Genomic DNA, 15071 nt, shown 5'->3' on the forward strand with positions numbered 1-15071 from the left:
TTCTCCCCTTGCCTGCCTGTGTTTCCTCCAAGTGCTCTGGTTTGCTCCCACAGTCCAAAGATGTGCAGGTTAGGTGCATTGGCCATGCTAAATTGCCCCTTAGTGTCCCAAGATGTGTAGGTTACATGGATTAGCCATGGGAAATGTGTGTGGTTATGGGGATAGGGTGGGAGGAGGCCTGGGTAAGATATTCTGTCAGTCAGTGTAGACTTGGGCCAAAAATTGCCTCCTTCTACACTATAAGGATTGTATGATCTATGAATCACAGACGATGGAGGAGAAAAGGTCATGCTTCCCCAGAATGGAGTTGGAGAATTGGAAGATATTCTTGACACACTTACGCATGATTAAGTCAGCAAAAATTGCGCTAACAACCCTATTTCACACTCAGGAAAATGCAATACCTGAAATAATTGTCTTCTAACTAAACAAGAAGTAACTGAGACAATTGATCAATATCATACACAGGGGAGGAAACTAGCAATCAGATGTGACTTTGGTGATATATAAGCTGTCAAACGCACGATCGAAGGTTGTCTGTCTGGTTAATTATGCCAGAAAGTAGTTGAGAAAGACAGAAAGCTGGCAGAGCTATTGGAGTTAGCAAGATCACAATCGCATCCAGAGCTAGTGAAGTTGAAGCTGCTAACAGTAACTGCCACACTCCAAATTTAACTCCTCTGAACACTGTCCATTGCTTACTGCCAGGACACCACCTCTGTCTGCAAAGCAACAAAGCAGTCTTACAAACAGGCTTACAACTCTGTTTCAATGTTTCCCCTATGGCATCCTCACTGGCTGGACAGAATGTCCTGATACTGGCAAAGAGTGTAGAGCTTGCAGAAAACTTGACCACTTTGCTTGTGTTTGTTACTCATCGACAAAGTCAATTACTAAGCCAGAAGCAGATAGAAGGGTGTCATGTATGTGTACCGTACAGAGGTGGATCTACAATGAAACACATTTTATCTACACACAGGGTCCTGACCAACGGGAGTGGGAGGAGTGGTGGTGGTCGGGTTATGCCAGGCCCAGTAAGTGTACGCTCGACATGGAATCCAATTGGAGGTCGACCACTCTGCATTTACTGCTGATAAGCTCACTCTGGAATCAGTCTCAAAGAGACGGAAAGTAAGGGATGTTGATAGCAAGGGCCAGGATGCGCAGCCAAGAGGTGAGGGAGAGACGCTGCAGCCTGCCATGATGAGGGAAGCCGCTGAGGTTTGGTGTGTCAGCAGAGCAGACCCACCTCCCCTCATCCCCAACCTCACCCCCCTCCACCAGGCCAGCAACAGACACACAATGCCCCAAAACCAAGCGGAAAAGCCAAAAGCTAGAGCAGATTTGCAGTGGGAGCAGCGTGGAGCGGGCCGCTGCTCCCCTCTCCCCCACACCAGCAACAGGTGCACGACGATGCCCCGAGGTGAGGGAGAGCAGCCATAATAAAGACACAGTGTGTGCCTTGCGGACCCCAGGCGAGTAAGTGAGAGTGAGAAAGTGAGAGGAGTGGGGGGAAACGGTGAGGGGATAGAGAGTTGGGGGGGGGGAAGAGTGCAAGGGTATGGGGAGGTTGGGTTGCAGACTTGCAGGGAGGGAGAGTGTCTGAGGCCTGGGGTGCGCAGAGGGACAGTTTGTGATGGGGTTGCAGGGTCCACGGAGACGGGGAGTTTGTGAATTTGTGAGGGAGGAATAGGCAGGAACAGGAGTAGAGTAAGTGTTGTTTGAAGTCCATGATCAGAATCACAGCTTCATAGCTGAAAGATGAATCCCATTCTTGCAGAGGCTAAACCTGGTGAAACTATGAGATTAACTGTGCAAACGCCTGCTCTTTCAGATAGTTTATGAGCTGTCTAAAATCAAGAGCAGCTTCTTTAGCAAGTGACAATATCAATCTGGCAGTCAAAAGCACGGAAAAATAAAGATGAGACAAGAGGACAAAGCTACTTTAAAAGGTTTGAAGTATTGAACAGTGCACAAACATTCATCCTCATCCAAAAGTATAGGTGGATTATCTGATTTCCAGAGATACTACATCAACTGAAAAAGTTGAACAAGAAGTGGACTCTGAAATGACAATGGAACTCCAAGATATTGTTGATTCTGCTGAAGTGAGGGAAGAAACTTAACCTGAAGACATTGCTTTATGGCCAAAATCTGTTCCATTGGGTATGATAGAATATTTCTTATTACCTGGCTTGTTTAATACGGAAAATTTGAGAAAAGAGATTGAGGTTGGTGGCTGAAAGCAGGTTAGAAGTCTTAAGTCATAAATGGGACTTCGTAAGTCCCACTTTCTGAGAGTGAGGAGAAATGAGATGGTGGAAATTAGATATTGGTTGAATTTTTAGAAATCTCTAAGGCAGTCTACTGTTGTGTTTGCAAATTATTCTCTGACCCCAGTAAAAGGAAGGAAGCATTCGCCAATGAGTACTGTAACTGGACAAATGTTGGAAGAGATATTGGTGATCATGAAACTTCAGAAGTACACATTTAGGCTTTGTGTGCACCTGTTCAAAGATATAAATTATCTGGAAGAATTGATTCTACATTATCAGCTCAGTTAGAAAAGGAATGTTCTTGCTGGAGTAAAGTGCCGAGATGTGTTGCTCCCAAAGCCAAACTGCTGTCTATTTTGGGACTGTTAGAATGTAACCAACAATAATATTGGATCTGTTGTAGTGTTACCAATGGTAACATGCTGTAAGCATCAGCTGACCCAATAAACTATGTAACCAATAACAAAATGATGTGGTTGTCAGCTGACCAGCTGACTCAGTATAAATAAGAAGCTACTGAGGTTTGTGGGAGCTTGGAATGGCCCAGGGTGAGGCCTCAAGTGTTGGAGTAATGAAGTTTCTTTATTAATTTTGTTTGATTTATAATTGGAATAAATTTTGTTTTGTTTTGTTACCTGCAACAGAAGAGTTCCTTCTAATGGATCAGCAGAGACTTGTGTTAAGAGAACATGATGAGTCATTATTTACAAATTAGAGTCATAGAAGCCCTACAATGCAGAAGGAGGCTACTCAGCCTCTCAAGCCTGAACCAACAACAACCCCACCCAGGCCCTACCTGATGCATCTGCCTTGCCAGTCCCCATGAGAAGGGCATGAGTTTGGGACAAGGGCAGAAATGAAGGTGAATGCAGGGCACAATGAGCTGTGAATCTGCCCCATTACCACAGCAAAAGGGAGAGAGAATGTAAAGGCAGATTTGATGCTGAATGTAGTTTTATGCTCCCTGTTTAATTCAGCATCCAACCATTTGTGACAGTGACCACTGACTGCTTGCACGTAGATGTTCTGATAGATAGAGAAACATCGTCAACATCATAAAGTCAACAAACTTTAGAATTGTTCCATTCACTGTAAACCAGAGATTATGAAAAGCTTCCCTCACAACAGTGACAAGCTACTGAATGCTCTAAGGACATGTGAAACACCAAACTCTCTCAAAAACACTGGGACAAATGTTGTATTTTATGTCATACTTGGAAAATGTGACTCCTTATCAATTTCCACACAGCAACAGATCTGCAGTCACATGATTACAGTCACATGCACAATTCCTACACATTCTCCAATTGTATGCTACCTGCTTCACAGCAATCAGCAAACTGAAAGGTGTTATGACAATTTGGGTGTCGTACACCCAAATGTGCCTCCAGCTAGGCATCTACAATGAATGTTAGGAAACAGAGAGGGAAAGAAGAACTTCACAGTCAGTGACATCAGTTAAAGGCATCAGCAGCTCATTAAAGGGGAGGGGCACTGATCCCGCAACCAGCTTCATTCTGAATACTACTGAAATGGGAGATGGAAGCTAAGCTGGAAGGTCTCCGTGTTTTTCTAACAACTTCAGTCAGGCCATTGAGATTGGCCTATTGGAGTATGAACTCCCTGATTAAGGATCCAATTGATGGGCCATTCATGGAGTCTTTGCCTTGTACTTAACTGGGAGTGTCAGTTCCTCTGACATCCCAGAGGTAGACTGCTAACTGCTAACATTCTGTGTACTGCTGTTAGAGGTTGTAAATAAAGGGATTTTGGTGAAGGGACTTCTGCCTCTGAAGACTTATTACAGTTTCCGATACAGTTCTGGAACTGCAGGTGATGCGGGGGAAGGCATCACAACTTTTTACCTGGAGGAAACTCCTGACTGCAATGCAGAAAACAATTTACTGCAGACTCTTAACTCATCTTTCATTACACTCTGTCTAACCCTGCATCACCTGTAGATTTGGCTTAACATCACACATGAGACAATATCGACCTAGGCTGCAAACAGTCTTGTTTCCCTTTCGTTCTTACACAACACTCATCCATTGCACTGACAGGAGTCGCCTTTCCTGTGGCTGCAAGCACGTACATCCTTCTCTGCTTCCCATCATTCCCCTCCCAGCACTCTTATATATTTCACTCCGGCTCCTTTCGCAGCCACTGATATATTTCTTCACCAGCCACTGCCCTGGTTATCACTTCCTCACGTATCTGCCTTTTTTCACATCTTGACATACACATCCTCAAAACATCTCATAAGGTTCACGCTAGCATACTCCCTTCACTTTTGCAGGAGAAACTACACAGAAAACAGGATGCACTATGCTGGGGAAGCTCAGCATTCTCATATACTCTGCTTTTCCAGAGAAGCTATTATAGACATTATAGGGTGTAACTGAACTAGGGCTTCTGTCCAGAACATGCAGTCTCACTGAAAATTACCAGAGCAAGTGCCAGGAGACAGACTGGCACTCGGTGTAGTTAATGAGCTACAGTGAGTGGTGGAAGTGTCACCAATCATATATGGGACATGTGGATAGGACATTCCAGGAAACATGTTGCCAGAGGGTGAGTTTGCATCCTTATCCCTTCTGCAGAGGGTTGTGATGAAGACCATGATGGACCCAGCCTACAGAAAAGAACTGTTGACCATAGAGCAAGCACTGGGCAGTCTGTCAGGGAGCATCTGCACATTGCCAAAAAGCATGGAAGGAGTCGAATTTCAATTTGTGTAGGGTATTCACATCAGCGCCCAGGCCAGCAGTCAACCATGATGTGGGGGGGGCGGTGAGATCTGTAAGTACTACATTGAGACCCACAACTATGCAACTTCTGGTAATAGGTCTGACAGAGTCTGTGAAAACTCAGACTGACGTCATTTGTCTCTGAACTCCAGAATATCCTCTGGCTTACAAAGCATGAAGGATATTGTCAGTAAGACTTTGATAGGATAGTGTTAGTCCTGCACTCTTCTTGGGCAGAGTAGAGAAAGTGTTGAGGGGCAACCCTATGAGAGTGACATTGACTCCATGGCAGAGAGTGATGCCCTCTCTCAATGCTCACTGTACTATGTAAACATAAATGAGCAGATATTTACAATGTTATCGAATTGTAACATCAGATTTCATGACAGATGCTCCAGTTATACTTTTGACATCTGTAACTGCGGTCACTTTTAACAATGTCAATGACATTGCCCTTACTTACGACATAAGTCATGATCTCATTGAATGGCAGAGGAGACTCAATGGGCCGAATGACCTACATCTGTTCCTACGTCTTATGGTCTATTCTTAATGGCAAATAGTAAAGCAAATAACCCAGTGCAATGTTATTTATAATGGCTGGAGTGGGCCTGTTCAGCTTTAATCACAGCACCTCCAATTATTATGAATTAGCCCGTTTCTGCCAGCCTATAATGGGAAAGACTTGGAACGGCAAGTAGCAGATAACATTTACACTCTACAAATGTTGGGAAATGACTACATCCAACAAGAGCAGGCCCAGCCCAGAGATTGTTATCAAAATGAATGTGCATGGAATTAAAGATAGCTTTAATGATTGATACATGGCAGGAGTGAAACAAGATGTGGTCTTGATGAGGACATGAAGAGAGGTATTCAAATCTGGCTTGTGAGAGAGCAATGAATGAAACAGCAAAGAATCCATCTTTTAAAATCCTGCCTTGTTTAGGTAAGCTTCTATTATAGGGTTTCTTGGAGTTAACTCTTTTTTTATACACTTTATTCCAATTCAATCCAATCAAATCAAATCCAATTCAGAGTCCCAACAAGTTGGGACATTCCTGATCCAAGCTGACAAGACAGGGCTCTCACCTTCTGTCTTGGGCTTGATCTACACGATCCAAGCTGGTGGGGTAGATATAGCTCCTCCTCCAAGGCTTGATCTCATTTGCATCTTAGCCAAAAGGCCGAGATGCTGCTTGAAAAAATTGCTTCACATGAAGCTAAAATGTAACCTAATGACTTCAACCAAGTACAGCATGTCGATACTACACTTGATCTTAGCCAAAAGGCCGAGAAGTTTGCCAGGACACCCCATGACTTGCCTGGACTTGCAAAATCTCGCTAACTGTCCTGTCTAGAGACAATACATATCTCTTTAACCCTGTGCTTAACCTCTCTCCACTCACATTGTCTGCATCTTTAAGACTTGATTACCTGTAAAAACTCGCATTCCAACCATTATTCTGTAAATTGAGTTTGTGTCTTTATATGCCTTGTTTGTGAACAGAATTCCCACTTACCTGGCGAAGGAGCAGTGCTCTGAAAGCTTGTGGCTTTTGCTACCAAATAAACCTGTTGGACTTTAACCTGATGTTGTGAGACTTCTTATAGTGTTTACCTCAGTCCAACACTGGTATTTTCACATCACACCCTTATAACAGAGCTTTGTGTTGTAACAATGGGGTTAATTTTGCATAAGAAAGTATATGAATAACAACAAAAACAATTTGCATTTGTATAGCACATTTATTGTAGTAAAGTGGCCAAGGTACTTCACAGCAGCATTATCAAACAACATTTGTCACCGGACAACCCAAAGGAAATATTAGGTCAAAAGATCTAAAGTTTGGTCAAAGAGGCAGATTTTAAACAGTAAGTTAAAGAAGGAATATGAGGAGAAAAGGATTAAAGAACCATTCTCAGAGCTCAGGGCCCAGGTATCCAAATAGAGTGATTAATTGGGTGGCACAATGGTTAACACTGTTGCCTCATGGCACCGGGGATCCGGGTTCAATTCCAGCCTTGGGTGACTGTCTGTGCGGAATTTGCATGTTCCGTCCTTGTCTGTGTGGGTCTCCTCCGGGTACTCCCATAATCCAAAGATGTGCAGGTTAGGCAAATTGGCCATGCTAAATTGTCCTTTAGTATCCCAAGATGTGTGGATCAGATGGATTAGCCATGGTAAATGTGTGAGGTTATGGAGATAGGGTGGGGGAGAGAGCCTAGGTAAGAAACTCTGTCAGAGAGTCAGTGCAGACTCCATGGGCCGAATGGTCTCCTTTGGCTGTGTAGGGATTCTATGATCATGACTTCAGTAGTATGAAATGAAAGAAGGCCTAAGCTAATAATAGGCAGCCTGGCCTGTCAATACCCACGAAGATGCGACTAACTATATCAGCAGGCATTGTTGTACCTATCTGGAAATAACTGTGGGAAAATGTTTTGACAAGCTACAGTCAACAGAGAGGCCAATACAGAAAATGCCATCTGCTGCAAGGACATCTGCAATAAAATACTGCAAAATAAGTGACAGTAACAATCAGCTGTGGCTCCCCATCTGTTTCCAACTCTTGCTAAGCCTGTTGCAATGGAAATGTGGTACTCGGCTAACCGATCGGTCCACTCTCTTCACAACCACCTCCTGCAGGGCACCACCAACCACTTCAGCAGCCATCACCCATGGAGAGGGGGGTTTGCTGTTTGGCTGCTCCTTCGCTTGCCTGCAAACTCATGCCTGCGCATCGGGCTTCCTTCTATTTTATATTTCCCCTGTCACTTCCCCCCTTCCTCAGCCAACACAAAGGCTGCCAGCGGGTTGAGGTACTTTCTGAGTCTTTCCAAAGGCCTTTAAGAATTTATATCCCTCTCTTCTATAATTTCCCTCTAATTATCCATATCCTTTTAAATTGCAGCTGCTTACAATTTTCCACCCTCGCTGCAACTGTGCTCCTTCACCCATCTAAATCTGTACATGGAGCTGTGAATAATTTTGAAACTGTAACGACCCATGAAAATTGAGATATTTAAACACATTATCATTCTGCCAAGATGTGTGCCCGTTCTTAACTATGAAACACAAAAAACAGCTTCATCATGGCCTGTGGAGTGTTTTGCCTCCTTTGTGCCCACTTATCTCTGCTGCTCTCTTTTTGAAGCAGTTAATTTACAATATGGACTGTTTGTCCTGATTTTTTCTTCCCCCCTGCGTTTCCATCACCTGTAATCAGTATCGGAACTAACCTGTTTACTTCTTTTCCCAGTGACCTAACACAAAAAGTTACATCAAGCGCAGCAGACGCCACCTTATTAGCATCCGCGTTGATAAGTAACCATAAGGTCTGCAGATAAAGTGACTCTCAGGCAGCTGTTTTATACTGTTCTGATTCGAGAGTTACAGCAGCATGAAGCCTACAGCTGGAGAATCAACTTTCTGTGCCAGTACAGCTCCTAAGGGAATACTCTGGCGGAGCTTATATTAGGACTCTGGAATTGGCTCTCTACTTTATACCAAGGTCGGTGTTTACAGGTAATTGTAATAAAAATGAATTGTGGCAAGTGCAGGTTTGTTGGTATTGTGAACAGATCAATAAACAACATTTATAGGCTGCTATGATAAAATATGCACTGATTTGCATTGGAGTTTGATGCAGGAAAATGGATCCCGCACTACAGTGAGAATCAATAACAGTGTCCTGTATAACATGACTGGTATAAAGAAATGTACCGAGGTACTTCACAGATTCCACCAGGCATTACCATTAATGGTAATTCACCCTCATAAGGATAAGGAGGAAGTTTAGCAGGATCAGAGTGGGGTCATGATGGTTGTCACAATCCCACACCAATGGACTTCAGGTCAGAACAGCGCTGAATCTAAGTAGTCCAGGCCTTGACATCAGCACCCAAGCAGCAGGGAGATGGCCAAAGGGTTGACTATGAAGGGGGAGAGTTGGGTGTAATAAAAAATGAAAAATGCTGGATAAATTCAGCAGCATCTGTCGAGAGAGAAACACGGTTAATGTTTCAAGTCCCTTCAGCAGAACTGCAGAGTTGGGTGCTATCCTCATGATAAGGAAGCTGATCCTGTGAGGGTGGATGAGGGCAGCAAAAAGGGACAATGGTGTTAGATTCTTTGACGAGTCTGGAAATGACCGTGCAGGGAAGGGATGAGAAACCAGTGTTGGAGATTCACTGTTTGTTTAACTAAGTGAAACAGAAGCCATAGAAGTGCAGTCCTATGCAACCTGATGACAGAGGACAGCATTAGACGATGATGGCTCAATCATTCACATCAAAGATGCTAGTAGATTGAGGAGGACAAGCTGGAATAATATATTATTGTGTGATGTATAAAAATGTGGCAGACACCATTCTAAAACCTTTCCTGAATAACTGAGTGGCAGCATGGTGGCACAGTAGTTAGCACTACTGCCTCACAGCATCTGGGACTCAGGTCCGATTCCCGGCTTGGGTCACTCTCGGTGTGAAGTTTGCACATTCTTCCCATGTCTGCATGGGTTTCCTCCGGCTGCTCCAGTTTCCTCCCACAGTCCAAAAGATGTGCTGGTTAGGTGGATTGGCCAAGCTAAATGTTCCCTCAGTGTACCCAAACAGGTGTTAGAGTGTGGCGACTAGGGGATTTTCACAGGAACTTCATTGCAGTGTTAATGCAAGCCTACTTGTGACACTAATTTGTAAACTTTTTAAAAAATGTACTGAGCAGAACCAAAACATATTCACCCAGACCCATTTAAATTGTGAAGTGGTTTAGGAAAAAGAAGCAAAAATCTAAATTTTAGGACTTTTCACTCTGGTTTTCAAGCAATTTTGATTAAGATGTTGGCCATGATTCTCCCATCCCGCTAATTCCTTGAAGCAGCGGGCCAGGAGATTGTCGCATTGGCTGATTTGTGGGATTCACAGTGTGTCTGCACCCTGCTAGTGTCTCCCAGCACCGGATTTCCGGCAGTGTCAGATCCATGCTGGAAATCAGAGGGGAGGCGCAAAGACCATTAACATGGTTATTTTAACACAATTTGAATATGATTAGTGGTTCACTCCAGCAGGAATTACAAAAGCCCCCCCACTTTCGGGGAGCTAGCGGCCCGACTACAGGTGTGATGCCCCTGGACATTGGCATCTTGGCAGTGCCAGCTTGTGCCCCTGGCACTGCCCAAGGGGCACCTTGGCATGGCCCATTGGTCATGGGGCAGTCAAGGGGTGGGGCATATGGGGCGGGATCAAGGGAGATGGTTGGTGGGGATCCAGCTGCCGTTCTGCCTGGGAATGGTGGGGGAAGGAGGGAGATCAGCAGCCAGGGCGGGTTGGGGGACTGTCGGGGATCAGCCTTCTGGGGGATTGGCACTACAAAGTTGGGGGGGAACTGTGGGAGGAGAGTAACTGTCAGTGGGGGTATTGGTGGAGGGTGGGGGCGAGGGGGCTGGAAATCAGAGTGGGCCAGGAGGGGAGGGATCAAGTCAGCCAGCAATCAGGAGGCCATTCTCGGCACTGACAGATTGGCACATACGCAGTGGCTCACTTAGTGCACTGATTTCAGCCCCTCCAACATGGATAAGCCCCTGCCCCTTGGCACTGCCCCATGCCCATCTTCAAAAAATATTAATTTATAATATTCATGCTGGCGGCCACCACTTTGCACAGAGATTCTTCTCTGAACTCCCACTGAAAAGAACCAACATGAATTACTCCAGTTTTCATGCAAACTCAACACTTAGAATTTTTTTGGGAGAATTCAGCCTCTCGGTTAGGTTTGCTTCACGAGGCGTTGTGTCAGACATGGCTCAGTGGTAGTGCTCTTCCTTCTTAATCATCAAATTGTGTTCTAGTGACTTGAACACATAATCCAGGCCGACATTGCAATGCATTATGAAGGCAATGCTGAACTGATGGCATTGCCACTTTCAAATGAGACCTTAATGAGACTGTATACTGCCCTCACTGGTGGATGTAATAGATGGAAGTGCTTTAAGGAACAGCAGGGTGTTCAGCTAATATTTATCAACAAAGATGAAAATTGAGAAAAGTATATAGCAAATGGGTGATCAGATAACATCTAAACCCACCCCAATATTGTACTTTGTCCATTATTTATTTATCAGTGTTGGGAGTAGGCTTACATTAACACTGCAATGAAGTTATAGTGAAAATCTCCTAGTCACCACACACAAGCACCTCTTCGGGTACACTGAGGGAGAATTTAGCATGACCAATCCTCCTAATGTGCACATCTTTGGACTGTGGGAGGAAACTGGAGCACCCGAAGGAAACCCATGCAGACATGGACAGAACATACAGATTCTGCATACAGAGTGACCCAAACCGGAAATCGAACCTGCCGCCCTGGCACTGTGATGCAGCAGAAGAGTTATTAATAGATTCAATAAATACACTCAACTGTGGAAAATGGGTTTCAAAGTAGGCCAATGTGAGGTCATCCAATTTGGGCTGAAGAATGGATACTTTCTAAATGGTGTACAGCTAGAACTAATTAAAATCCCATGACCATGTAGAGAAAATAATCAAACAGGTTAATGGGATGCTAGCCTTTCCATTGACAGGACTAGAATACAAGAGGGTTAAAGCTATACTTCAGCTATACAGAATCCTGGTACGGCCATATCTCGAGTATGGCAAAGAATTCTGTTCACCGCAACTTCGGAAGAATATATTGGCTTTGGAGGGATTGTAGCAAATATATACTAGAATTTAAAGGGTTAAATTAGGAAATGAGATTACACAGATAGGGATGGCTGTAATTCAGAAGGTTAATGGATGATTTGATTGAAGCTTTCAAGAAACTAAGTGGAGCAGATGGGAGAGATGAAAATAATTATTTCTGCTGGTTGGGGAGTGTAGCACTTAGGTGGGGTGTGCAGTGGTGAGGGGCATCACTAAAAAATAAGGACATCCTTCCAGAAGTGAAAAAAGAAACATATTTACATACAGAGGGTGACAGACGTTTGGAACTCTTCAACAGCAGTAATTGATGCTAGATCAGTGTACTGGACAGAATAGATAGGGAGAAACTGTTCCCCTTCATAAAAGGATCAAGAATGAGAGAGCACACATTTAAGCTGATTTGTAAAAGAAGTAAATGTGATCACACAATGAGTAGTTCAGGTCTGGAATGCACTACCTGGAAGTGTGGCGTGTTAGAAATGGGTAAACTGCAACCTTCCATTTAGATCTAATTTGTATTTTAATTGTTTAATAGTACTCACCGGAATATATAAATGGGTTACAGGCAACACTGCGTGCTGGGAAATGTGTGTGAATGTGGAGTTATAAAAGGGAATAAAGTGAGTTAGTGAAGAAGCTGGGCTTGTATCATCTTTTATTACTGGACTACAACTGAGAGACTTAATATGATGGAGGCAGGTACAACTGATGATTACTTGAATAGGCACAATGTGCAGGGGAATGAGGGAAGGGCAGTGGAATGGCACTAAGTCATGATGCTTGTTTGGAGAGACAGCGCAGGCAAAATAATGGGCCAAATGGCCTCCTTCTGCTCCTTAACAATTCTGTGACTCTATGGTTGGAATTTTACTGTCCCGCCCACCATGGGAATTGGAGCAGGCGAGGGGTGAAGCATGGAAAGGTCAGTTGACCTCGGGTGGGATTTTATGGTTCAAGGACAAGTGAGGCTGTAAAATCCCGCCTTATGATTCTGAGTTGTTACATTTTAAATCTGAGATTTTTTTAAAGAGACATTAGGGCAAAGACAGGGTTTTGGAATTAGATCACAAATCAGCCATTATCTCATTGAACAAGGAACAAGTTTGAGAGGCTAAATGGCCTTCTCCCGTTCCAGTGTTGCTAAGATCACCTTCAGAAGATACAAGGATTCATCTTCAAGCCCCTATAAGATCATAACATCCAGTCTGCATAATAAGGGGATTCATGATTTAGACCCTGGACCATTTTATCACATGATTAGGTATTTGGCAGCAATGCCAGATGGAGATTGTGAAAAATATTGACAGGGCCGAAGGGCCTGTTCTGCGCTGTTATGTTCTATGTTCTATGTTCTATATATCTAAAGTCTCCAGTCTGACAATGAGAAGATTTCCTTGTTCATTCTGCCAATAACCAGCAGATGGCAGTGACTGAGCATTAATGTTAGTTTGATGTACAGCACTGTTAACTCCCAACTAAACCTTCCAACCAACTAAGGATCTTCAGCTAGTTACAGAAGAACATTTAACTCCTTGATATGAAAACAAAATGATTTATATACAGTTTGCAATGTATTAACATGTAGTAAAGTCTGAATAAAATGTGCTGACAATATTACAGGACCGCTGTCTGCTGTGAGAGAGATTTCTGATCAGCCATGCTTGATGCGGTGCAGTGCTCATCAAGCTACCATCTTCTGGGGATTCTCGAAAACAGGCTAAGTTTAAGCTTATTTATTAGTGTCACAAGTAGGCTTACGTTAACACTGCAATGAAGTTACTGTGAAAATCCCCTAGTCGCCACATTCCAGCTCCTGTTTGGTTACACTGAGGGAGAATTTAGCATGGCCAATGCACTATCCATCACATCTTTCAGACTGTGGGAGGAAACCAGAGCACCGAACAAAACCCATGCAGACACGGGGAGAATGTGACAACTCTGCACAGACAGTGACCCAAACTGGGATTTGAGCCTGAGTCCTTGGCGCTGTGAGGTAGCAGTGCTAACCACTCTGACATCGTGCTGTCCCAGATTAGTGACCTGTTCCAGGTAAAAATTCTCTGTGGAAATAGATGAAAGTCTACCTTGTGCATCACTCGGTGCAGGGAGACAAACAACAGGGATGACAACAGCTGCCCACTGCAATATAACAAGGTAGTCCAGTGCATTTCAGGAGACACTTTTGCCCCTTGATCCAAGTGAGAGGTGGTCCAGTTGGTGGCACATTCGCCTCTGAATCAGATGACTCCAAGCTGAAGTCCCACTCAATGCTTGAGAGTAAAGATCAGGGTTGATACTCCAGTGTAGTGCTGACGGAGAATTGCACTGTTGGAGGTGCACTGCTTCTGAGGAGACATTAATCCAACTTGGGTGGATGTAAAAGACCCTACAGAACTATTTCAAAATGAGCAAGGGAGTTGTCCCAGTGTCCTAATCAATATTTGTTCCTCAATCAATATCACCAAAAACAGATTGGGGTGATCTTAACAAAAAAATACCAAGTGCAAAACGAGTGTGAAAGCATGAGAGATTCGCGCCCTTTTTTGGGTAAGGTCCCAAATGCAATTGTGTGGCACTTAGGGAAAAAAAAGGAGGTGAAGTGTGACTCTCGCCAGCAGGGGGAGTGGACGGAGCCGAGCCACACTGGGAAGTCGGTTGCTGAGTTGTGGGAGCGCCACTGCACCAGTGCCCCAATCTCCCAGTGCACTGTGTTCCTTCCACCACTCCCCTGACATTGCCATCCCTGATTGTTCCCCCAGATGTGCCCCCTGATCACCACCCTGGACGTACCCCCATTGGTCATAGCCCCCTCTGAATGCTCGGGGACATTGCCACAACCCCTGCCCTGCGTGCACCCCAGACATGCAACCCTCTCAATCAATTCCCATGACACCCCTCCAATTGCCCCCCACTCCTGATCGTTGCCCTAGATGATCACTGTTGCGGATTCCACCCCTACCTCCCCCTCCCTGGCCGATTACCATCCAGGTCGATCCCCACCACTCCCCAATACAGAGTATGCCTTCCCACTGTGCTCCCTCTGCTGCCTCTCCCCCAGGGGCTGGCTTCTTCAGGCCCTTCAACCTTCCCTTAGGCCCTGTCCCCTTGGCACTGCCTGGCCTGATGTGCAGTATTAGGGTGCCAGGCTGGTACTGCCCAAGGAGCACTGCCTGGCCATGTCTCATCCACCCGAATGAGCCCCAATGTCCTCCAGCCCCACTGGCAAGGCCATCACATCAGGTCCCCATTGGTGGGGATCCTACATGATCCTCACCTGTGAAGACCTTCACCAATGAGCAGGAAAGGACAAGTGAGCCTGACGATAGCATCCGGGACTCACTAATTA

At 44.7% G+C, this 15071-nt stretch overlaps 1 non-coding gene across 1 annotated transcript; it reads right to left on the bottom strand.

Annotated features, from left to right (window-relative positions):
- Window positions 1-6129: 6129 nt before the first annotated feature.
- LOC145351218 (U2 spliceosomal RNA) lies at window positions 6130-6327 on the bottom strand. The gene has a single exon (XR_013888345.1). It is a non-coding gene; the product is annotated as a U2 spliceosomal RNA (small nuclear RNA).
- Between the last annotated feature and the right edge of the window lie 8744 nt (window positions 6328-15071).

The sequence above is a fragment of the Carcharhinus amblyrhynchos genome, chromosome 12 (genome assembly GCF_965287045.1).
Source record: "Carcharhinus amblyrhynchos chromosome 12, sCarAmb.v2.hapA, whole genome shotgun sequence".
NCBI lineage: Eukaryota > Metazoa > Chordata > Chondrichthyes > Carcharhiniformes > Carcharhinidae > Carcharhinus > Carcharhinus amblyrhynchos.